General features: G+C 42.9%; 1 long non-coding RNA gene across 1 annotated transcript; it reads right to left on the reverse strand.

Moving 5' to 3' along the window:
- Positions 1-21,136: 21,136 nt before the first annotated feature.
- LOC125610955 lies at positions 21,137-25,558 on the reverse strand. Its single transcript, XR_007341058.1, has 3 exons — positions 25,254-25,558; positions 25,030-25,145; positions 21,137-23,557 (listed from the first exon to the last, which is right to left on the reverse strand). It is a non-coding gene; the product is annotated as an uncharacterized LOC125610955 (long non-coding RNA).
- Between the last annotated feature and the right edge of the window lie 1,237 nt (positions 25,559-26,795).

Consider the following 26,795-nt stretch of genomic DNA (forward strand, 5'->3'; position numbering starts at 1 on the left):
GGACTGCAGGTCACCCTGTGCTTTGTTGAAACATGGACCACAAAATCTTCAATCCCTAAAATTCTATTCTGGAAACTATGCATAAAGAATTTTCCCTCTTCCAATGACTTCCTAAATCCCAAGGGAATTTATTGCACTAATTCCAATATTTTGTTTGATTTGGGACTAGAGAGTCAAATGGGGTAACTAACCATCTTGATTTGCCTGGATCTGTTCCAGTTTTAGCTCTGAAAATCCTGTATCCCAAGAATACTAAGTCCGAGGAAAACTGGGACAGTTGGTGAAACTACAGTCAAACAAAAAGATTTATGATAATAATAATGATGTTTCATTGACTGTTAAATATAAATCAGGTAGAGTGCAAGTGCTTTGTAGCTATACTTTCAACTTGAATCCTCCTGCAACTTTAGAAGCTAAGGCTTCTGGTGGAAGCAGATAAAACTGTTCACAGCACAGAAAGATTTTGAAGAAATTCTTAGGAAAGGATTAAACTTCCAGGAAGAATCTAAATGGTTTCTCCTGGGCTCCTCACATGTGGCTTTGGAGGGGCCTGGGTATTTGTCCTTGGTTTCTCCAGAAGTAGCAGAGGAAGGACCCAAGCTCCCTGTGGATTGCTCTTAATCTTAGTCAACTACCAGCTCAGCCTCAAATGACTTAGAAGTCAGACCATTTGGTACAGGCTCTATTTGCACCATAGCAAAGGCCATAAAAACGACCATGCAGGTTGAAACCACGCTAAACAATCTTAATAATCAACAGGAAAAGTTATGTTTGTCTTAGGATATTTAATTTTTTTCAAAATACTATAAATTATTTCCTTCAATTATAAATGTACTGAGAAATAAAAATAGTAAAACTAATATTTCTTTAGTAGATGCCAACTAAAGCATGAGAAATACGGAGAACTAAAGTGTTTCATTTTTGTGTAAAAACAACTTACCAAGAGGAGTGCGAACATGGGCTGGGACTGCGGCTCAGCAGTAGAGCACTCGTCTAGCACGTGTGAGGCCCTGGGTTCGATCCTCAGCACCACATAAAAATCAATAAAATAAAGATATTGTGTCCAACTATTTCTAAAAAAAATAAATGTTTTTAAAAAAAGAGTAGTATGAACATGCTTGTCTTCTCATCATACAACTCATGACACTGAGGAAGCATTTTTTGAGCAAGCATTTTATCTAAAGCTTGGCAAATCTTCATGCTCCTTTCGAAGTTTGGACCAGCTTCCAAAATTTATTCCTTTGCACTCTCATGGTTGCAAAATCTATCCAGGAATTTCTTTAATGTGAAGTTTTTCATCCATCTTCATTCATTGCTTTCATCAGAACCATTTTCTCATCTGTGTCACGACATTCATCTCCACCGAGTTTCTCTGGTTGCACATGCAGAGCTCCCCGCATGCGGAGGCCTCTTTCAACCACAAATCATTTCCAGCATTGTCCCTTTTTGTTTTCTTCCTTCACTTTCATCATCATGGCCAGTTCCTTCATTTGATTCTCCAGTTTTGTAAAATGTCACGTGGATTTATCATGGAGTGACAAGGAAGCAACACAACTACAAGCTTTGCTGTCTCTATAGGACCCCAGTGATGGATACACAGTACAGAAGTGATGTGATAAGTCGCTGTCCTATTGAACATCTGTTATTTATGTAGGAATCTGGGAACTGAAGAGTGAGTGACAACATTTGTAATGTAGTCTCTTTATTGGATTGATCACAATTAATATATCATGGAAACTGAAAGTGCCTGATGTTATTGAAGTCTGGGACCATTTAACTAAATTATGCTAAACTGAAATTGCTTCATATCAGAACCAGACAGAGCAAGGACTCTTGGTACTATAAATGTTTCACCTTTGACTTGTCCCCACTGCTGTTAAGTTTCCCTTTGAAAATACTCTATTTCCTCTCCTTGAGGATCACTCCACTGTCTTCAAGTTGTGGAACAACAACAACAAAACAAACAAACAAACAAACAGGGAGTCAAGCTGTGGTTTGAATGCTGTTTGTCTCACCAAATTTCATGTGTTGGGAGCTAGGTCTGCAGTGTGGTGATGTGAGGGGTGGTCCTTAGGCCACTAAGGAAGGAAATACTGGTTTTCTTGAGTAACTTTTCATGACAGCGAGTATTTACAAGAGTCTGAACCTGACCCCTGAGTCACCCCCCAACCCCTGTGTGTTTGTCTGTCTCTCTCTTTCTCTTTCTCTGGCTTTCTGTAGCAAGATGTGATCTCTTGCTCCCACAAGTCCATGTGCCATTGCAATTCACCAAGAGGTAATACTGCCCAAAGGGAACCCTCACCAGAGCCTACACAATGGTGCTTGGACTTTCAGGCTCCATACCTAGGAGCTAAATAAACTTCTTTCCTTTACAAAGCTCATCTGTCTCAGTTATTTCATTACAATGACAAAAAGCTGACTAATACAGGAGAAATCAATATTCAAATTCTGTTTTTACCATCCAACAACTGAATAATGAACTATTTTCAATCATTGATGTGGAAATACCACATAACACTTGCTGAATGCCTATGTTGTGCCAATGACTGTTAGGTACTTTATATCAAAATTCAGTCATCATCAGAACTCATATATGGGACAGGAAATATTGTATTCATTTTACAGGTGAAGAAATAGGCTCCAAAAGATGAAGTGACTTGACCAAAGTATAGATAAAGTGGTGTAGTCAATATTTGAACATAAATTTTTCTAAAGGCGAGCCCTTGCTTTTCCTCTTCATTATTTGGCCTCCCATCATGTTATAAATCATTGCCTTTTAATTTTCTGTATGCATGGAACATCTGTAATTCCATAATTTAGTACTTTTTTTTAATTTCAAATGTTATCACCAATGCAACATCTAAATGATAGACCTTTAGTCCAACTTCTATAGAGTTCTGGAAAATAAATTTTTTTTTATAAGTAGATTTTAAATACGTTTATAAATTGAAAAAATAAAACCCTTCCTAGATCCCAGTTGTCCCTCAAGTTTTATTGACAGTTCAGAAGTTAGTATATTTCCAAAATATCAGAAAATAAATTACAATAAAAAGCTAATTCTCAACTGTTGTTGGTGCTGACCATAGTGCAGAAAAGATTCCCCTGATCTGCCTTTGCAAACCAACTTTCATCTTGGCAGAGCCTGAATGAGTAATGAATTCAAAACCTTTCTACTGTGGAGTAGAACAAGAAGTCCTCAGGAGCTGGGCTTAAGGAGGTAGGTTCTCAAACTCATCTGCCTTTTGGACTCACCTGGCCATTTTTCAAAACTCCTGATGCCTGGGTGCACAAGATTCTCCCTCAAGATTCTGATTTTGTTATTGTAGATGTAGATGAAGCATCAAGTATTTTAAAGGCTTCCCAGGTGAGTCTCGTGTAGCAAAGTCCAAGAACAATAGACCTAGGTAATCTAATTTAAAAATAGTGCAATAGATACTAATAGTATTAATTATTAGTAGTTGAAGTATATCTTAACCGGATGAAGTCAGTTGTGAGTGATAATGACTAACACGTCTCAAATCAATATAAAAGTTGACTGAAAATAAAATGTTATGCAATTTTTCTGAAAGCAAACACAAGGCAATAGTGTGTGTGTGTGTGTATGCGAGTGTATGTGTAAATGCAAACTGATAAGCATCATGAGGTTGGATTGATGGTCTTCAGTTTTATCTGTAAGAGAATATATTGGTATGTTATTTATAATTAAGAAACAAAGTAAGTTTCTTCATTTATGGTTTTGGGTTTGTTTGTTTCTAGAAGAAATTATTCCTTTGGGCCCATGAGATCCTGTAGAAAAAGGAGGCTGAGGTCAGAAATGACAGAGTCATGAGACAGTTGAAGATAAAACAGAAAAATGGAAATAAACGAGGAGTAACTTAAATTTTGTTCCAGACTTTGGCATGGGCACAAAACAAGTCATTCTCTCTTCTAAAAGAAAGGGCACTATTTGTACCACTAGATGCTGTCTTGTGCTGAATCCATGCCCATCTGTTTTGTGGGAGAGATGCAGTCTGATTTTTTTTTCTTTTATCTAAATCATTTTATTCTAAATGAGAAAGTCAAATATAACATTTTATGTACAAAAAAAATCAGATTTTTGCCCCTGAAGATCATGCAGATTTTTTTTTTAATTGAAGCACTCTTTAGGTAACTAAATAAAGTGCAGGAAAACCTCCTGAGGTTGCAGGAGTAAGCAAAAATTTGGCAAAGTGGCTTTAATATACACACATGTCAGGTCACAAATTATAGGGAAGTTATCTAAAATGTCTGCATCGCACAGACCCTGGGGCGGTTAGTTATTGCCAAGAAAAAGTACCTTAAAGTCAGAGTACACTTATAGAAATGGAAGTAACCTAAAATGGCATAAGAGAAAAATATAATAAATGTCACCTATGAAGTGATGATAACATCCTGGTGCCATTTTAAACACTTTGCCTTAATTATCTCATTGTATCCCTTATAAAACAATATACTATGATCCGTTTGATGTGTAGGTGAAGATGAGAATGAGTAACTCACTTGAGAGGTCACTTGTGGAGGCAGAGGCACTTAACCATTGTACTACACTGCCTTTCAGCATTCAGGGCAATGTTTCCCAAAGTAGGTACTGTGGAACACCAGGTGCAAAGCCAGCGACAATAGCAAAAGATGATTTCATGATCATCTTTACAGAGCAAAACTTTTCTTTATTGAGGACATGGTTGTAAGATGTTAATATGGAATGAGACTCTAAAAAATTGGGATCACCTGATTTTAGGGCTCTATTTTCACATATTCTATGGAATATGCTATGGAAAATGATATTTAAGGAGGCTGAAGAGTTTGTACGGGGATAATAAAATGAATCATCTTGAGGAGGGGTAGTGACTGGGGATCTGGTAAGGATGGACCTGTCTGCCCTAGAAAGACTTGGCTGCAAAGAGGTCCCAGGCTGGGTTTGGGGAAGGTGAAGGGCTGGGAAAGGGAGGCAGCATGGAAATGGGGAATAGGGAAGATGTGACACGGGAAGCACGAAAGCAGAACTGTGGTCAACATCAGGGAAGCACATAAGCCGTCAGCAAATGGGATGTCACTAGACATAGGGATCAAGTGAGGACTGGGTTGATCAGTTTTTTTATCACTACAACCAAATGCCTGAGAAAAACAACTTGGAGGGAAAAAATTTATTTTGGTTAATATGGAATGAGACTCTAAAAAACGGGGATCACATGATTTTAGGGCTCTATTTTCACCTATACTATGGAATATACTATGGGAAAAATGATGTTTAAATTTATTTGGATCATGGTTTCAGAGGTTTCTGTTCACAATCAGTCCAATGTGGAAACATCATGGTGGAAGGGCGTGGCAGAGGAAATCCTGTCAGCTCTTGGTAGCTGGGGAGCACTGAGGGAGAGCCTGGAAGGGGCCAAGGACAAGATATAGTCCCATGGCACCCCCCACACACACACACGTACACCAAGGCTCCACCTGCCTAGAGTTTCCACTTCCTCTAAGTATTTTATTCTAATTATAATTAGAATCCATTAAATGAATTGATCTACTAATGAGATTAGAGCCCTCGTGGTTCAATTCTGTCCCAAAAGTCCTATCTCTGAACCTTGCTGTATTGGAAGCCAAGCTTCAACACATAAAGTTTGGGGGGACATTCCAGATCCAAACCATAATAAGGACAAAGACAAAATTGAGTTTCTCGAATAAAGACCAAAAATGGGAATGTGGATATCAGGAACAATTTAGAGACTCATACAAAAAACAAAACTGGTCCTGAGTCAGTACCAATAAGTGGGAACATGGCATGTCATAGAGCCAGAAAGTAAGAAAGTACTCAAAAAACAGAAAACAAAAACCTCCACATTGATAATGAGTGACATGTCAAAATGTCACCAGTGTCAACTGAAAGAGCTCCCAATGGCCAAAGACGGAACCATTTGAGCAATAAAATAAAGTAGTATTGAATTAGTAAGCAAAGCATAGGGCTGGGGGTGTGGCACAGTGGTAGAGTGCTTGCCTAATGTGTGAGGCACTGGGTTCTATCCTCAGCACCACATAAAAATAAGTAAAATAAAGGTCCATCAACAACCAAAAAAAAATTTTTTTTAAAGAAGGTAAAGCGTAAAATAAATATCCATGAGTCCACACTGATATGAATAAATGATTGAAAAAAATTAATAAATGGTGAAAAGAGACAAATTTCCATGCAGAAGAGTTCTAGGTAATTATGGAGACCCTCCTTGAGGAAGGAGAACACAGACCCCTACTCCTGTAGGGTATGTTGTATAAAGTGACTTCCTTCAGAGAGTACAGTAGAGAAAACAGGGGGAAAGAGTAACTTTACAGTCAAGAAATCTGATAAACACTACTTCATCCAGGTGGTCAAGATCAATAACAACAGTAATAAATCATATTATTCTGCATAGCTGCCATCTGCTTTCCCAAAACCCATAACTGCAGCCTAATCATGAGAAAAACACCAGACAAAATCCAACCAAGGGGTATTGTGATGGTTTAGATACCAGGTATCCCCCCAAAGAGCTCAATGCAGGAATTCAGAGATGAAATTATTAGAGTAGGAGTGTCATAATCTAATCAGTGGATTAATCCATTTACTGGATTAATAATTTGATTGGATTACTGGGTGGTAACTGTAGGTAGATGGGGCATGACTGGAGGAAGTAGGTCACTGGGGGTATGCCTTTGGGGATTATACTTTGTTCCCAGCTGTCATGAATTGAGCAGCTTTCCTACACATGTCCTTCTGTCAGGCTCTGCCTACAGAACAATGGAGTTGGCTGACCATGTACTAAGGCCTCTAAAACCATGAGCCTAAAATAAGCTTTTCCTCCTCTGAGATGTTCTTGATAAGTTTTCGATTACAGCAACACAAAGCTAACACAGGCCTCCTACAAAATACTTCATTAAACTCTTTAAAACTGTCAAAGTCATCCAAACAAGGAGTTGGAGACAGGCACCGCCAAGAGAAACTCAGAGACACATAAATAAATGCAGCACGGTACCCTGGGTGGCCTGAAAAAGAACATTGAGAAGAAACTAAGGAAATCTGAACAAGCCATGGACTCTGGTCTCCCATGGTGCAAAAGTATATGGGAACTCTGTACTATCTTCTCCATTTTTCTGTGAATCTAATACTATTTGGCAAAGTCAAGTTTATGGCCTTTATTGTTCAGTGGTAGAGCACATACTTAGCATGTGCAGGGCCCTAAGTTCAAGCTCCCTACCAAACAACAACAAAATTCAGTTGATTTATTTATTTATTTTTAGCCTGAGCTCTTGGTTGTTTCCCCCATCCTTATATTTAGGCCCTATTATGGATTGGTTTGTTTACCCCCCCCCCCAAAAAATGCATAAGTTGAAGTCCTATCCCCTGGTGTCTCAGAATTGACCTTAATTGGAGATCAGGTCTTCAGAGAGGTAAACATGCTAAAGTGAGGTCATTAGGGTGGGCTCCCATCCAATAAGACTGGTGTCCTTATAAAAAGGGGAAATTTGAGCACAGAGATATGCATAGGGAGAAGACAACCATCTATAAGCCAAGGAGTAAGGCCTAGAACTGATCCTCCCCTTACAGCCTCAAAAGGAACCCATTCTGACACACTTTGATTGCAGACTTCTAGAGCAGGAATACGAAAATCACTTACTGTTGTTTAAGCCTTTTTTTTTTTTTCTGGTATGGGGGATTGAACTCAGAGGCACTCGACCACTGAGCCACATCCCCAGCCCTATTTTGTCTTTTATTTAGAGACAGGGTCTCACTGAGTTGCTTAGCACTTGCTTTTGCTAAGGCTGGCTTTGAATTTGTGATCCTCCTGTCTCAGCCTCCTGAGCCACTGGGATTAGAGGTGTGCTCACTGCACCTGGCCTTTTGTTTAAGCCTTCTGATTTGTAGTGTTTTGTTGAGGCAGTCAATCTGGATTGATCCAGAGTGGAAGGAGATAGGAATGGTGTTGTGAGTAGGAAGGGGCAAAGATCTAAACCATGGAGGCTATTTTCCAATATTACAAAGGGGAGTGGAAGGTTGGAGTTTCCTTAAAGTCCTTGTCCCCCTTATACATGGCATCTGAGATCATGGCATGCTATAATGGCTAGGTCTCCCAAGCCACAGCCTCAAACTCCAAAACAATCTCTACAACAGAGCTTGCAGATGAGATGATAAGGAAGGCCACAGTGAAGGGACACTCCCTGCTATTCAGTGTCCCAAAGAAGGGAAAAGATTAGCAGCAATAAAGATGGTGACCACCAGTGATGGTCTTTGAAGTACCATATAAGACCCTGGGATCATTTTATAATCTTACAGAAGAGGATAGTCTCTGCAAAATAAAATTTTGATGGCATTTTTTAATCATTAAAAGCAGAGGCTCAAAGGGTTGTAGCTCAGCGGTAGAGCACTTGCCTAGCATGTGTGAGGCCCTGGGATGGATTCTCAGCACCACATAAAAATAAATAAAACAAAGGTATTGTGTCCATCTACAACTAAAAGAAAAATTTTTAAAAAGAGGCTCAAATTGAAAATTAATTCAATTTAGAAAGGTGACATGTTTGATGCAATGATTGAGGGGGAATTCAAACCTATTTTTAAAAATTGTTAAGAAAATCAAAATCACCTATAAACCCACCATTCCATATCCTCCCAGTTACTCTGTATCTCTCCAAACACAGCGTGGTTCTTGCCGGTCATTTTACACTGGGCAGAGTACTGGCACCATTTCATGGCATCCTTTCTCTGGGTTCTTTGTGCCAGATACATTTATGGAGAATCCATTCAGGACCAGGGACTGTCGCTTAAGGCTTGAGCCAGGGCTTGGATCCTATCAGCCGGAATGTAGGTCATTTCTGAGACCTTCCCTTTAGCCCACAGCAAAGTTGAGCATCTGTTCTTACAAGGAAAATGTAGAAAACCCATGAGAAGCAAACAGAGGCCACATGAAATTCTAAAGTGTGACTCACTCCATCTGACTTTTCTTGAGCCTGTTGCTCATGACCACTGGGTCATCATTGATTCCAGATTCTCCTTATCCCAGACTCTGATCCCTGCAACCATCTCCATCTTCTGCAAGGGCAGGTGCAGGGCACCCATGGCTTATCATTTTCCTAGGTCAGCACATCCTTGTTATCGCCACTGGAAGTCAAGGCTGAAGTCCGATTTGGTTACACCTGGCTTACTGGCACCATTTACTGGTGTACACAGCAGATTTGATTTATGATAAGTACATCAAAAATGTCACTTTGTGGCTCACAGGTGGGGTGAGGGCTGCCTTTGTTTTGGAGACGGTAGAACTTTTGTCTGTGTTTTTCACATGGGGAGTAAACAAGTTCACAGTCAGACTCCAAAGAAACTACTAACAGAGCCAGTTGAAAATCCTTGCTCATAGGCATTTGGAGGAAACTAGGTCTTTTCCTTTTCTAAGAGAACCTCAAATTTGAGCTTTAGAAAGAAGCAAAATATTTCCAAGGAAATAAAAGCAATCTTTCCTTGCTGGCCACCCCACTGTCCCCATCCTCTCTTCCCCTTTTCTCCCCTCTTCCTTCCTCTTTTCGTTTTTCATCTTCAGTCGCCATCTGGGCTACCATAGGGAAGGAGGGAAGACCCAGGCTAAATCAGCGCTCTGTCCTCCCCAGTGAACTTGGGAAAATTCCCTCTTCAAAAGCTCTTGAAATCATGACCGCCTATCCAGACCCCTATTGTCACCGGGGCTCCCAGGGCTGATAAAGTCCCTGTTTCCAGAGATGGCGAGAGCCCAAGGGAGGAGATTGAAAACCCTGACAACCGCCAGGCTTGTTTCGGGTCATGAGTGCACCACTGGTTACCCCAATTGTTGAGTCAGCAGTCCCCAGACCACAGAAAGGTCAGGCTTATCTTCGCAAAGTGAAAGTGCTGAATTATACTGAAACTGTAGAGAAAAAAATAAACCAACCCTGCCTCAAGTCTCTAAGTATCCGCTCCGAAAGTCTTGTTTTTATCTGGAATTACAGTAAACTCGTTTCAGAATGGTTGAGGCCTGCGGTATTCTGAGTAATTGGCTCTTCCACTTAATTGCAAGTTACCACACTTCCTATGGTGTCCTTCCTGGGTTCCCTGGCCTTGACCACCCTGGGGGGTCTCCTATGGGCTCCACCCACCTACAGGCCCTGACTTTCTTTGTTTCTGGGTAGGACCAGAGGTCCCTGGCCAGGGGTATGCCAAAGTGGGCTGGACTTCATTACCAGGATCAAAACATCCCCCAGTGCTGGGCGGGGGTGCACCCTGGTGTCCCCAGCCCCAGGAAGAGCTTTGCCTTGTTTGGGGGGAGGGGTAGTCAGGCCTGTCTGTGTTCAGATTCAAACTTGGCCTTGGCCTCTGATTAACTCCAGGACCTCTGGCAAATTATGAGCTTGCCCATGCAGTATGGATGCTAATTCCCCCTCACAAGACTGTTGGGAAGACTGGAGCTCACATATGGAAAAGCGCGTGGCACACAGTAGGTACTCAATGAGTGCTGGCACCTTTCTTATGCCTTTATTCCTTACATCAAAATCTGATCAATAATCTGACCCAAGTCCCCACCTCCTGGCTCTCTCTAGGATAGTCTTTCCCTGCCCTGTGCCTGTCTCCTCCCTGGAGGGGGAGAATCTGCATTGCTCACCGGCTGCCCCTGCCTGCCCTGCTCTGGGCCACCGGGTAGCAATCAGGCCAACTCCCAATTGCTGGATTATGCTCACTAGTGCCAATCAGTGCCAGTGCTGGTGTCTGCTTGGCCTGAGTATGCATTGTCCTTTGACCATTATGCCTGGGGCCACCAGCCTCCTTCCCCAGCCTGGCCTCTGCAACCAGAGCAGCCCTGAGTCACTATTCCCCAGGCCAGATGAGCCCAGCATGTCACCTTCCTCCCACCAACTCCCCACCCTGGGCTATAGTTTCCTTCTCTTATGCTCAGACCTCCTCCCATCTCATCATAGGCCTGCTGTGGATATTTAATTTTCTCAAAACTAAAAAAAGACACTTCTGACTTAAGGATATGGAGCCAAACTCTGTGGTCATTTTAAAGGCACCTCAAGACCTCAGAGAAACTTAGATCTGGCTTCCTAAGTAGCAAGCCTTCTGGAAAATGGAGTATACACAACAGTTAGGAGAACGATTCGAATGGTACTGGTCCCAGGACACACCAGGACACTGGGTGACTTTAAGCAAGTCATTTAATTTCTCCTAGCCTCCTCTAGCCTTATCTGAGAAGAGGACAATTCTACATAACTCATGAGATTTCTATGAGGTCTAAAGGTTGTGCTCGTAAAAGGACTTGGTTAATTTTAAAATTTCCTACTATTAGCTTGACATTTCCATTCCCATAAAATCAGGGATGTGGGCTTATTAACTGTTTAGATCCTGAGTGGAGTAAAAAAGAGTAGCTAAAGTCATTCCACTCTAATCCTCTGTCTGTGATCTAGCTCCATTAGAGAGGAGTAGCTTCTTGAGCCAGGTACTGCACCTGGTTCATCTGTAGATCTTAGCCAGCACCAGTCTCTTGCCTGGCACTAGTGCAGACCCTCCACGAGTGTTTGCTGCACACATGATTTCCACTGTGCCCACTGCTGGCCATGCCTGATGATCACATCTCTATTTACGTGCTTCTGGGCATCTCTGAGGGAGAAATCATGGCAGCCTACAGGAGCTACCCAGAGTGTTCCCCTCCCCACCTTCTTACTGTCAACCCCATTCAGATGGGTTGAAGACTGTCCAGCTAAGGCAGAGGAGATCAATAAAACCCCGGAAGCTCCCTGGTACCTCCCGTAGCTACTCCTTACAATGACACTGTACTCTAGGCTGATGGGGGCTGAGGCCAAGCAGGAGGGCCAGCAGAGCAGTGGAGAGACCCTTTCTCTCACCAGCCTGAACCTCTACACCTTGACTCCTCCAAATTACTCACTGTGTTCCAGAAGGCCCAGTTAAGCACAGTACATCTTTCCAAAAGAATGCTTGGTGAAAAGGAGGCCTTCACCCGTTCATTTGTTCAATCATTCATTCTATAGTTTGGCTACCTGCTATGTCCCTGTGACTGGGCTAGATGTTGAAGAGGAAGAGTCTAGGACCTCAAAGAACTTTCAAACTCCAGAGCAACAAACAAGGAAATGGACAATGATAAAACAGTGTGATGAGACCAAGGACAGAAGAAATCACAGACTGTAAGAATGCATGGGAAACTATAGAAAAATGGCAGAATGTGGCACACAGCTGGAGAGAGTTTGGGAGGGTGGAATTTAACTTCTCGAAGGTTGAGCAGACATGAGGCAGGGAACTCAAGAAAGGGTAGAGGGTAAAAGGTCAGGGGTGCTCTCATGAAAATAAAGGAAAACTCTAGAGTAGAGGAAAGGAGCCGGGGGGAGGGAGGGAGGTAGGGAAATGGGGAACAAAACTGACTGAATTATGTTGTATGCATGTGTGACTATGTGTCCCACTAATATCTGTAATTATAATGTGCCAACAAGAAGGGGTTTTGTTTGTTTGTTTGTTTGTTTGTTTTACAAAAAAAAATGACAGAGTGAGAGAGAATATACAGAAGGACAAAGGGAAAAACACAATAGCATTTTCAAGAAAGAAGGGAGGGTTGAGGAAATGCCAATGGAGATCTGGATGAGAGTTTCTCATTCCTGGGATCAGGAGAAGGGATGCTCTTTGGCAGAGATTTGGGGTACCGGAAAGACAAGCAGGAGAGGATGAGAAAACTTTCTATTCTTCACTTTACAGATGGGGAAGCTGAGGTCTGAAGAGGGGAAGTCACACAGCAAGTTATTGGTGAGGACACACCTGGATCGGGTCCCTCTTGACTCACAGGAGTTAGAAAAAGTCAGATTATCACATGGCAGAGAGAGTTCAGGCCCTGGTGAGCAGAATCCACCTTCCCACCAGAGCTGCCTTCTCCAGAGTGCCAAAGATGGTGAAGACAGTCATTGTCCCTGCTAGAGATAGTGAGGTGACTCAGAGAGACCCTTATAAAAACAAAAGACTCCCTTCTATAGGCTGAATGTTTGTGTTCCCCAAATTCACATGTCAAATTCCTAAACCCCAAAGGGACAGTATTAGGAGGTGAGGTCTCTGGGAGGTGAAGTCCTCAGGAATGGCATCCATGTCCTTGTAAAAGGCCCAAGGGCAGTCCATCATCCCTTCCACCATGTGCAGACATAGAGAGAAGGCACAGGCTTTGAGGAAAGGGCCTGGACATCGAATCTGTTAGTGCCTTGATCTTGAACTTCTCAGCGTCCATAACTGAGAAATAAATTTATGCCACCTGTAAGACTAAGAGACTTCCTGAATGCTTTCACAAAGCCTACCTCGTGGCCTTTTTCAGGCCTTACAAGTTCAAAGCCCGGGGATGTTCTCTCTTAAATATTACCCTCCAGCTGATTCATGGAATAGCCACGTCCGCTACATTTTAACTTTTCTAATATGGCTTTTACTATCCAAACAGATACACTTTCTTCCTTCCCCTCATAGAGGTAGAAATCAAGATATCACTATTTGCAGAATTTTTCCTGCTTCCTTTCCTTTCTAAGTTGTACCTGTCTTTTTAATTTAGATGAATCAAACACAAGACTAAATCATCCTGGACTCAGTTTTCTTTTTTTTAATTTATAATGATTGTGGTTGAATCAAATATAATTTTTAATAAAGATCCATCTTGCAGGACAGACAGCACCTGCCGCAGTCTGGCTGGGCACAAATGCCGCAGTCTGGCTGGGCACACAATCACAAGCCACCACACAGCTTGTAGATTCAAACAGCAACTCTTTATTCCCAAACTCACACCAGCCGTCTACAATCACGTTCTGGGGAAATCCACGTTCTCTGCCCAAATCCACCTCCACTGGGCTTCTATCTCCCAAAATATACTGTCTGAATCCCGTGAGAACTCAAGGGGAACTCAGGCAGCAGGATACGCCCTATTCCCAGCAGGAATAATCTTAAACCTTAAACCTGGAACCTAAACCGGGAACGCCCTAATCCGCCTTGGTCCTTGAGCAAGGTCACCTACATTCAATGTCACTGCAACATGGGGTACGCTGGCAAGGAAATTGTCATACCTACTTGGCTAATGGCTCCCAGCAAGCACCGATCTTTCGGGGATTGTTTCTTTTTTTCTCATATGAACAAACAATATCTGAAAATAGCAAAACAGATCATAAAGTTTTCTACATAAAATAGTGCAATTTTTTCCCCCAGATTATTTTATTGTGTTCGAAATCAGGAGTTCAGAGGCCTTAATTTACTTGGCTCAACATTTTGTAAGGGGTAATATATGCATTAATTTTGTTCACTGACCATGTAGCGTCAGTTGTATAACATGTGAGGCCCAGAAAAAAAAAATGAAAGCATGGGGTCCCCTGTGCAGAATGAAATATTTTCTAGATGACGACAACATTAATCCACCTTCCTAAGCATGAGTCCCTGTGTGACAGCACAGGTCACCTGGCCCTGCATCTACCAAATTATGGGGCAGGCCCTGGGAATGCGATCTGTGCTTATAGAAGAAAGGTGTGAAGGGAACAATCACTGTGAAGGTTGATGCAGACCTAAGATAAGTCCTGGGTTATCTAGGAGCTCCCTTATCTCAGAGGTCAGCACACACCTCCCTAAGGAAATGGTGTGGACACTGAAGACCAAAGAATGACCCGGCTTCAGCCAGCCAAGAGTAGGAGGAAAGGTGCTCTAGACCAGAGGGGCAGTATGTAGAAGAGACTGGAGAAGACTGCAGTGTGGTGGGTCAGAGGAATCACGGGGAGTGCAGTGTGGACATGTTGGGGAAGATGGAGAGGGAGATGAGGACCCACCTGGAAGGGAGGTTGGATTTTATCAGAAAGACAGTGAGAAGCTCTTAATGGGCTTCCTGGCCCACTCCCAGCTGCACGATAATCCAGGAAAGAAACCAACAGAGCTGTCAGTGGAAGAAAATCAAGTTACCCTTTCTGTGGTTCCTGGTGAAAAATACGGAAAAAACAGGAAGTTAGCCTGCAGAGTGGCTTTGGCAGCAAGTCCTGGTTTGACAAGTTCTTCAGCCTTCGCTCTGGGCATGGACCTGACCACTTGGGAGCTGGTGGTTGGAAGAGTCGGGGAGGGAGATCCTTGCTCTTCTGCTGCCAGAGATTATCAGAGGGAAATGAGCTCCAGCACCCTTGGTTTGTCCCTCAACCACAGCACACATGTACTCAGTCCACAAGTGATCTGTGTGCCCTGTGAAAGCACCCAGGGCTACTCTGCACCCATTGTGCCACTTGGCAATCATGCATTTATGGGTGGCTTTCCCTATCCCACTATGAGCTACTTGAAAATCAGAAGTAGGTCTTACTCATTGCTGAATTCTTGTTCCTCCCAAGGTAAAGAATATGCTGTGGTTTGACTGTGTCCCCCCACCCCCAAGTTCATGCATTGTGTATGTTGATGGTATTTGGAGATGGAGCTTTGGGGCGGTAATAGGGTTAGATGAGGTCATGAGAAGGGGCCTCCATGATGGGACTAGTAGCTTCCTAAAAAGAGGAGACTTGAGCTTGCATGCTCTTTTGATCTTGTCACGTGATGCCCTCTGCCACATTTTGATGCTGAAAGAAGGCCCTCACCAGATGTGGCCTTGGACTCCCAGCCTTCAGAACTGTGAGAAATAAACTTCAGTTCTATTAAAATTTCCCAATCCATGGGTATTCTATTGTAGCAGCAGAAAACTAAGATACTACAAATGTATTGCTAAATGTAATTAAATTATGTTAAATAAGGCTGTACCCATCTTATACATTCAGTCATTTTGGGAGGGTTTGATTTATATTAAACATATATAATTTCTGTAAGAAAAAAAAAGTCTGAGTTCTATGCCATTGGCTTTGAAATATGTCTTTGAATTCCCAATCTTTTCTAATTTGGAAACTACACAGAAATGATCAAGGCATATGTCCTTTTGATTGTAATGTCCTTTGCATGCAGGACAAGCTGTTTCCAACTTGCATCTCTCATGGGGCATGATATATAGTAAGTGGTTTGTTATGCAATGAATGTGTAGATCACACACATACGTACACACCAACTCCTGAGTATTTTTGATACTATTAAAGGACTTTCCAATTAGAGATTTAAGTAGTTTGTTGACATGTACGATAGAAGTATAAACAGAGATGCATACCACAGTACATATACTATATATCAAACGTATGTCAATGTGTGATTATGCATTAAAAATCATAAAGGTGGATGATGATGATGATGATATTGACTATTTATTGAGAGCATTTGTCCTTGCAATGATTAATAGAACACTCTATGAAGTAGGAAATGGCATAAAATGCTACCTATCTTCCAACTTTAAAAAGAAATGTGAAATGATTTAGATAAAATACTGTAACTGCATAATCAACTCAGAGAGGAAATGTTCCAGAATAAGTGATTTTCAAGAAGTATGATTTTATGACCTGACATCTGAAAAATAATTGAACAATGGAAGAATCGCCCTCCTCCAGAGTATTATTAACCAGCCAATGGGAGGTGTTCAGTGAACCACTGGTAACTGGAGAGGAAACCAGAGAAAGAGGGGGCGGGGCTTCTGAGGAACTGACCGAGCTGGGATTTTCTGAGCTGGGTTGCAGTTTCACTTAGGTATGTTCAAAGGCATCTCTAGCAGTTAATAAAACGGATGCAATTTTCCTTCTAGCCCTTGAGTGTCTAGAACACAAATCCTCCTCTTGTCACTGACCAGCTTCTCCGTCCCCTGGAATCCCTTCTGCCTCTCCTCCTTCATCCCTGAGATCCACCAGAGGACCCCAGACTCTGCTGACCATCTGACAATTTGCCTCTGTCCCTACAATAACTTAAATCAAACGAATAATTTCTTTAAGGTGGAAGGGACCTTGGAGCTTATCCAACAAAAGAGACCGAGGGACTCAGTGGGACGTCCCCAAGATCATAGAGCTATTTTAGTCACAGGAGCAGAGCTAGTACCTTGCTCTCCAGTCTGACACCTCCTCCACCGCTTCCCTGTTCTAGCCCAGGAGCAGCAAGGCCAATCGGCTTCCTAAAGAGTTTTCCAAATCTTTATGTATTGGTTTTGGACTCTAGACTGCTCTGAAAAATAACTTGAAAATCCACCCAGTGTCTCAATTTTCCTTCTGGAAGTTAATTTTAATGCTTCCTGGTCTTGACTAATCCTTATCCACCAGTGTACATAACCTCTGTGTGGGTAGAATCTACATGCTTGCTGCTTCTTGGGCTATTTTCTATTTTAATTGAACAGTCACCCGTTTTCCCAGCTTTCCAGAGCAGTGCTGTCCAGTAGAATTTTCTGTGCTAATAAAAATGCTCATTACCTGCACTGTGACAAGAGCCACCAGCCACATGTGCCTCTGGAGCACTAGAAGTGAGGCTGGTTTAATGTGCAGAATGGAACTTTTTATCTTATTTTAATTCATTAAAAACAAATTTAAATAGCCACTGCAGCTAGCGACTACTGTGTTCGGCCAACACATTGATGGAGTCTTCATTGCCTTCCTGCCCGTGGATGGATAAGATGATACTGACATCTCCATTTGTTTTATTGTTTCTTTGTCTTTGGACATTCAACTTGCTCTTAGACTTTGCTATTATAGCAAATACTGTTTTATGTAAAGACATATTCACTGTCATAAAAATTGTTGCTTGTGTGGTGTTTTTTTTATTTTGATCTATTCCTCAAAATCTTCAAATAAATCCCCACCCATTATCCTCCCATGAAAAACCCTTAGGAGCAAGAATTCTAGAAACTTCCACTGCTAAGTCCTCTGCTGGGCCACTCTACCCTTTTCCTCTTTCTCTGCTCTCTCACCCTCCCCAACTCATGCCTTAGGGCTCCTTACCCCACTCCAGCCTTTATCATTTTATTGTCCTAAGAAACAAAGATGGAAGTCATTTTGGTTTAAAGGATTTCCTACTAATCCACACAAAGTATAAATTTCAGGAATGTTTTGAAAGTTAAGCATTTGGGCACATTGCACAGCTCTGGTCCTAATTCCCCACTCCTGGTTGGGGCATTCGAGGGGCTGCCTATGCTGTGCTTGGAGCAGGGGGTGCTGGTGGCCTTTGATCCCCTGAGCAAACTTGGCTCACTATGGAGCTTGGTTTTCCAACCTCCCAGCCTCATGTATCACAATCATCTCCACAGAGGACCCTCAAAAGATGTTGCAGAGGGAACATAAACCCCACCCCACCAATTAGAAAAGACAAACAGATCACTCCCCAGGCCTCTGTGACAGGGAATGCTGCAAGAGCTGAGCAATCCCACCCAGATACTCAGATAGGACGATGTCAAAAATGGAGACAGCTCTAGGGGCTGGGGTTGTGGCTCAGTGGAAGAGCGCTTGCCTAGCATGTGTGAGACATTGAGTTCGATTCTCAGCACCACATAAACAAAATAGAGTTATTGTGTCCAGCTATAACTAAAAAAAAAAAAAAAATTAATGGAGATAGCTCTAAAGGAAAGAATGTGGAAGTCTAAAATCAAGAAGCAATGCTTTACCAGAAAAGGAAGAATGGGGACAATAAGGAAATTAATTGATCACTAGATCATAGGAGGTCATTAAGCTATAAAGATTTTTTAAAACTGGAGTAAGCACAGTTATGCTTAAAGAGTACATTCTTGCAAAAAGCAAGAACCAAATAGCTTGCTACAGCTATTGGCTCATGGATGCAATAATTAGAGCTGAGCAAAGGTCAGGATTATTTCAGGATTATTGTCCCCATAGGGAACAATCATGTGGGCAGTCAGACTGAGTTAGCCCATGGAAGACAGCAGAGCATATAGAATGAGAACCCTGATCAAGCCAAACCTGAAATCTGTATATCTCTGGAATTTTAATGTATCATGAACTTCTGCTCTGTGGCTGAGGTTCAGAGTCCTGTGGCATTCCCACTGTGAGGCTCCTGGATGGTGAGCTATTCCTGAGACATCTAATCTTGCAGAGATGAATGTTTGGCAGAAAATTTCCTCTTTCAGAACCTGTGGAAATTAAGCATTAATTGTTATGTATAATAACAATATAGCGGGAACAGGAAGGGAGGGTCCTGGAAAACTCAGTTATCATCTACCCCTTGATCAAGTCATTTGAACTTTGTTGGCCGTCAGCTTCCTTATTTATGAAATGAGGATGTTAGCAAAGATAAGTGGTTTTTAAACTTCATTTTTGACAAATAAGTGTTTCTAAACTTAGTTCAACAACATGAAACATCCCCATCTTTTTCTCCTGGATTCATTTGTTCTGAGAGTAACAAGCTCAGAAGAGGACTAGTAAAAGTGGAGATGTCCTGGTTGAGGGGTGTGTGTGTGTGTGGCTAGAATGAGAACCCTGATCAAGCCAAACCTGAAATCTGTATATCTCTTCACACACAGCCTCCCTATATCTTCCCAAGGTAGCCCCAGAAGAACTCCAAAGAAGTCTGAGGCATCTGAAAACAGGCTGAGATTCTGGGCTAGAAGTTCCCTTCAAACATGGGTGGTAGGAAGAGTTCAAACTGGGTGTAAGGTCCTTCTTTCAAATTGTTCTCAGTCATCCAGGGTAAGGGAGTGGGCATCTCCCACTCCCCTGGAACTTTTAAGCTATATTATTCAATACATGTCTAAAAAAAATAGTTAAAGCATATTTAACTGCAAAAGCACTAATCTGCCTTAGGCATCAGAAAACGTAGAATCAAACACCTCTCTCAAAAAGAACATTTTAAAAATTAAGTACAGCTCTGGATCAAACCCCCATCCAATACTCCTATGTTCTGATACATAGCAAGAGTCACACCATTTGGGAACCGATGCCGACCACCCCCCATGTCATGGGGAGCCCAGCACTGTCCAGATGCTTCACTCCTCAGCAGGAGGCCCGAGTCATCCCCCATCAGTTGTCTTCCTGCAAGGCGGCTATGTTCCTCCAAGTCCCCTCTTCGCACATTTCAGGCATGAAGGTGAAAGAAGAGTGAAGAGTCCCCCCTCAGTGCTCTCCTCTAGAAAGGATCCACTTTCCAGATTGAGAACAGCACCCTCCCCAGAACTTCTGGCTGCATTCCAGTCTCCCAAGTCAAAAATAGCATATGGCCACCTCTCAGTGAAAGGCAGCCAGGGAGAGGGGTGGCCCCAGGATATTCAGCCATAGAAATGGCCCCAGAGTGGATAAAATGAAGGCCAAGGAGAGCGATTTTACCCTAGGGGAGTCTTTGCCTCCATCAGAGGAGCCAGAGGCTAGTGAAGGAAAGAAGCAGAGGGACGGGAAACCCAGTCTCTCTGCAGATCATGGGGAGTTCACACCTCTGTTCTTGAGCCAGTCTTTGTTGGTGGCAGGTGACTGATGGGTGAGGAATGGGCTGATACCATGTCACCTTCCATGGGGAGGCACTTCTCCTCGGTATAACCTCAGACTCCCCCTAGGAAGGTCAGGCAAATCTCTCATCCCCTTCTTCCCCCATTCTCATCTGCTCTACCCATAGGTTTTAGCAGGTAGCGCCATACTGACCCTCTGCTATGCCCCAATTCATATGCTGAACTTCAGTGTGAAGGTGTTAAGAGGCTTTGTGAGGTGATTTGGTCATGAGGGTGCAACCCGCATAATGGGATTTGTGCCCTTATAAGAGTCCCCAAAGACCTCTCTCACCCTCTTTCCACCTTGTGAGGACACATTAAGAACTCTGCTGTCTGCAACTCAGAAGAGCCCACACTGGAAACTCACCCTGCTGTCCCCCTGATCTTGAACTTCTAACTTCCCTGGGAGACTTTGTGATAGCAGACTGGACTAAGACACCAGCCTGTGGTCATCAGTGCTGCCCGAGACTAGGAAGGCGAGCTCGGGAGTCCAGTATCAGGAAGCCCACACAGGCCCACACCCATGCCACACCCTTACCCAGAAACAAGGAGGAGCTCTTCCTCATCTGCCTGCTCCTTTATCTTATGCATGAACTGGTTCTGGACTCAGGCAGTGAACAGAGGTGTTATTTGCTGGAACTCTCCTCTGCATAGCCAACCAGTGCCCAGACTACGGTAGAGCTTAGTAAATACTTTGTCAAATTTGAAAATGCCTAACCATTCTTCCAGGACTTCTGTGATCATGTAAATTTATATTCCCAAGAGATGAGAAGCAAAGCAGATGGCAGGCATGTAGAACCTTTAACAAGCAAACAAGAATACAGAATTATACAAGTATCAGTTCCTAATGAGATGACCAGTACCTGGAGTTTTTTTGTTTTTGTTTTTGTTTTTATTGAGTGAATAGCTGTCCACAATTATACACTCCAATTTAAACATTTGGCCCAGCATAAAGGAGAGAAGTCAGCAGCTTTTCTCTGGTAGCTACTAGTCAAAATGGTTAAGCAGGCAAAAATAATTACCAAGAGATCATAAAAGTAGGTCTGTTAGAATATTCCTCAATAGCAGAACCCCCTTCTCATGTTAGTATTAAAAGGCAGGACTGACTCATTCGTAGCAGACAGTGATAATGTCAAGCTTTTGTTTTATGTTATGTCAGATCTAGGGCATCAATTTAGCTCATGAAAATGCCTAAGTGTACACTAATGAGCACCATTTTAATAAGATACTTCTGAGTTGATTTTGGAAAACAATTATAAGAATATTATTGGATGCAGAAATATAAAATTCTGATACTCACACAAAGTATAGAAAAGTAGCTAAAAGTTGTCACAGCCCCATACTTTGACAGAAACTGCTATTAGTCCACCCCCCTCATATTTATTTTCTACTCTTCCTGAAGTTTTAGCTGAGCACACAGTTGCCCAGAATCAAGACTACATTCTGCCTTGAAGCTAGATGTGACCTGTGACTAAACCAAAGGCATGAAGTAGAACTGATGTGTGGAATTGTTTTGTAGAATGCAAATGTGATGACTGGTGCTCCAACAGCTAGGTTGAGCCACAAGGTGGCTTTGGGATAGAAGGCACAAATTGGCAGAGCAACAGGATGCCAGCACCCTGAGTCCCTAACATCATCAAATGCTATACCAGCTGCAGGTTGGTTCTCTACAGACACTTCAAACACAAGGGAAATAGATGAACGAATCCAACATCAGATTGAGTTTTTCTGTTATATATGTAACAGGATCTGATGGAAGTTACAGAATTTCAGAGATCGGCCCAGAAACATAAGGGTAAGCTTCCCAAGAACTGAGTGTCCTGATTCTCCAGCTCTTTCCTCACCAACTTCCTTCTCCCAACTTAATCTCTCCACATCTTAGGTACTTTATTTAAAAAAAAAAAATACAGAAAATAAAACACATACTCTTATGCTGGAATTAAACATAATAATGCAACTGAAGCACTCAATACAAGGTCTGTCCAGGTAAAGGTTATGTAATGTAAGACTCTTAGAGTTGATACTAGTGGCGATGTGTACCTGTGACTACTGTCATCGGCCAAAGGGAGTGCACTTTCATCCCTATCAGGCACATTTCATGAAAACTTCTCTGTTAGATCATCATTTTTTAAAGCATTAGTGACTTCTGCATTTGTCCTAAAGCATCTTAAATGGAATCTATGGGTCAGTTAAAATATTGACGAAACAGCTACTATGTCCGCAACAATAACAGCATCGACATTCTTTTTCTAATATTTAATGGATTTTAAGGAGCTTTGGACATCGCTAGAGGTTTAAGTACTTGTCTATCCTGACTAGTGGCTAAGGCCCATGCACTTTTTGCTATAAATTCTTTGAGCAATTCCACCCGAATCACCTGGGTAGGGCCTCCACTGGCCTGGTTATGGGGAAATGATGGAACTTAAAAAACATAAAAGGTTAAATGAAAGCCCATGTAGACTGTTACCATAGGTTTTCAGATTGATAAGGGCAGAAAATTAAGGTGGTAGATGAAAGGAAGCATTGCTCCAGGGAGGAGAAGACCTGTCACTGCCAAGCTAAATGCCACAGTGTGGGTTCTAAGACCTCCTGGGCATTCTCTGCACACGACAGAGAGACAACCCCAGATTAGGAGCATTGGTGAGGCTCAGAACCAACTGTAAACATTAGCTGGACCAAGCAAGAGAAACAAAGACACCAGTTCAGGAGCCAAATTTGCAAGTACAGGTAGAATACTTAATTTAAAATATATGAAAAAGAAAGCTCAGTAATGTACCATTATTCCTATTTATAGTCTACTTCAATAATAATAAATTAAATAGCAATGCTCTAAAGGTATTCACAATGAAGAAATTCCAAATAAAATTGGGTCAATCACCAAGTTCAGTTCCAGTTCTTGGACAAATATTTCTCACTTTTCAGGCATGAAGTCCAAGGTGGGAAAATATACAATCACATCAAGCATAGCAGTTGTCCGGACTTTTACGAGAAGAGATGAATTTTAAGGCAGTTGTAGTGGCTTGTCCTGACTCCGTGGGGAAGAATGCTGTAATCAACTAGTGATGTCTTTATCCAGCAGAAGGATGATGGCTCTGTGTGCTGACTGTACTTTGTTGTCACAGCCCCACACTATACAGAAGGTCCTACCAGCTCACATGCCCCAGGTATCACAGCTGAGCATCTGCCTCCCTCTCCTTGGCCTCGTCACTCCTGTCTCTCTAGAATGGAGAGAATAATCATCATTTGCAGGTGATACAAACCCAAGTCACACTAGTTGAAGCAGAAAAAGGAGAAACTATTGGCTCCCTTGACTGTGAGGTCCAGGGGTGGTATGATGTCCAGCACAGTAAGATTCGGAAGTTCATCATGCTTTCAGGAATCTGTTCTTCTCTCTTCCTTTCTTCACCTCTTAGACACACTTGGTATAAAGAAGGCAAGATGACCACCAGCAACACTAGCCTCATGTACTCCCACCTCAGTAATCAGAATAGAAGGTACAGATCTTTTTCTGATAGCCCTGGTGGGGACCAGGGGAGAAGCCCAGGCAGAATTTTCAATGCCCCTGATTCAGTTACCTGGATGTACTAAAACTGATCTGGTTGCCTACTTTTGGCTACAGTGTCCACCCAGGTGATGGGAAGGGGGAAGCCAGAATCAGCCCCATCCGACTGCCGTTGCACATGGAATGCATTCTCCACAGGACAGAGGGGTCTGGTTCCAGAAGGGACTGGGAACCAGTCTACCCACATCCCAATCAGTTCTACTGAATGTTCTCATTAGCATCCAACATGGTGTCCCAACTCCCTAAGCAAGTATCTCAGACCCTCTGCACCCTTAACTCTCCCTGCTTCTCCCTGCCTGCCCTGGCTGCTCATCTCCGAGAGAACACAGACGCCTCTTGTCAGACTTCGCTCTCAGAAGGCCATCTTTGTACCACCTCCCAAGCCACAGGTAAGTCCCACCTGCTGCTCTGCCTTCCTCCCAGGGACCTCATTTGAATTTTAAGGTAGAGGAAGACCCACCCTCCATGCCAGAGGAAGGGAGAAAACATCAAGGAGCCACAAAAACTTGGACTTGGGAGCCAGATGCCCTTGGGTTCAAATCCTAGTCCTTCCGCGTTTTACTTCTATGACCTGGACAAATTATTTAACATCTGTGATCATGAATTTCCTCATCCATAAAGTAGGCTTAACTAGCCTACCAGTCAGGCATGGTAGCTGGGCACAGTGGTTCACACCTGTAATCCCAGCAACTTGGGAGGCTGAGGCAGGAGGGCCACCTGTTCAAGGCCATCCTGGGCAATATAGAGAGACCTGTTTCAAAATATAATAAAAAGGGCTAAAGATCTAACTCAGTGGTTGAGAGTCCCTGGATCTAGTCCCCAGTACCAAAAAAGGAAAAAAAATTAACTAACTAATGTAGGGATACAGTACTCCAAGTGTCAGCTCAGCCTTCTGGTTTTATCTCTCCTTTTAATATTAAAAGAAAAAAATTATACAAGGTTCTCATTTGTTTAAAAAAATTCATTTATACATGATTTTTTTCCCTCTTTCTCTAGACTCTTTATGCTGTTTGAACTTCTTGAACTTCTTTTTTTTTTTTTAATCTTTTTTAGTACTGGGGATTGAACCCAGGGGTGCTCTACCACTGAGCTCTTTTATTCTTTATTTTGAGACAGTACTTCACCAACCTGCCCAGGCTGGCCTCGAGCTTGTGATCCTCCTGCCTCAGCCTCCCAAGTTGCTGGGATTACGGTTGAGCACCACCACACCCAGCTCTGTTTGAACTCTTTACTGTATGTGTTACCTTTAAAAGAAAAAGAAAAAAAGGTCAATGTTATTCTCTAGCTGGTGCCCGCCCTTCATCCCGTGCACTGCAGCTTAAGGTACAACAGAAGTCCTTATCTTCACGGACCTTCAAGAACATGTTCTGGTCAACACCTGTGCAGATTTCCCACTTCTGCGGAGTCCTCAGGCACTTCCTGCACCTCTCTTGACCCTGGTCACCTGAAACATGTCCTGCCACCTCCTTCTTCTTTAATTCCCCTTCCTTGTGCTTCCTCTGAGTTGCATGTTGCAGAATCCACAGAGGTAATACCCGGGGTATCTTCATCTACTTTCTGCTGCTGTAACAAATACCATAGACTGGGTGGTTTATAAAGCACAGAAGTTTATTTGGCCCATGGTTCTGGAGACTGGAAAGTATAAGAGCAAAGCACTGGCACTGGGGAAGGGCCTTGGTGCCATAGTGGAATGAGTCACGTGGTGAGAGACCAAGAGCAAGAGAGCAAGGTGTGGGAGAGGAGAGAGCGCTAGGGACTAGAGTAAGCAGGAGGGAGGGGAAGGAGGCTGGACCTTGCCCACTGCCTTGGCACCTAACTCACTCCTGTGATACTGGCATTCATGTACACATGAGCGGGTGACGTGCGACAGTCACCTTAAACGCCCTGCCTCTCAATACTGTTGCATTGGGCATTGTTTCCAATCGTGAACCTGGGGGAGGGGGCCATTCAAGTCACAGCATGGTTATGGGCACACACAATGTAGCAAAGGGTTTAAAATTAATGTGAGACGCACTTGATCCCAAGAATCCCAAGAACCCGCCAGTGGCTCCCACCTCACTGACCATCCCATTGCCCCTCTGCTGACCCGGCTCTGAGCTCCCTCTGGGTTCTCAGGGTTCCCACTCCCATCTCAGTCTCCCACGTGGCCACCTTTGATCTCTCTGAACCTTCTTCTCACCCACTTCTCGGGGAGAACGGGGAAGAGCTGGCCCCCAGGTGCGGTTGGTTCATTCCTGTCCCTCTGCCTGGGAATAACTGAGGCAGAGCCTGGGAAAAAAGGGCCGAGGAGTAAATTATAAGACAAGGCACCCACACCCAGAAGAAGGGGACAAGCCCAATTTCTCACACCCCTGTAAGGGCTTTGCACATTTTTTTTTGCATTCATAGAATATGAGGAAACTTATTTAAAACCCGCAAAATTGCCATTTGAAGAACATCTTCAAAGACAATCCAAGAAGTTTCCTGGAATCAGATCCCTTGGGGAGAAAGTCCAGTGAATTTTATGGTGGCCGTTGTGTGACAAGGTTGAATTATGAGCAGCCTATAATAGAGCAGAGTTTTATTTATTCATTTTTTTAAACAAAACTAAGCTTCAAGTTACTAAAAAAATAAAATAAAATATGAACCAAATGGTAAGGAGGCTAACTAAAAGCGGTGGAGAAGCAGAGGTACCATGTGCCACCCACATCAAATGGGCCACTTCAGGCCCCCAGCCAGCTGGTCACTAGGATCCTCAGGGGAGGGTTTAAAGGAGCAGATTCCTGGTCCCTGTACCTGACTGCTGGTCTTCAACTTTTCAGCTTGTGCATTCCCTAAACAGGTGGGTGCATTAGACTAAGTCACCCCTCACACGTGTTTAATTTGGCTTCTAAATTTAGTCACCATTAGTTAAA

The sequence above is a fragment of the Marmota marmota genome, unplaced genomic scaffold (genome assembly GCF_001458135.2).
Source record: "Marmota marmota marmota unplaced genomic scaffold, marMar, whole genome shotgun sequence".
Classification (NCBI taxonomy): domain Eukaryota; kingdom Metazoa; phylum Chordata; class Mammalia; order Rodentia; family Sciuridae; genus Marmota; species Marmota marmota.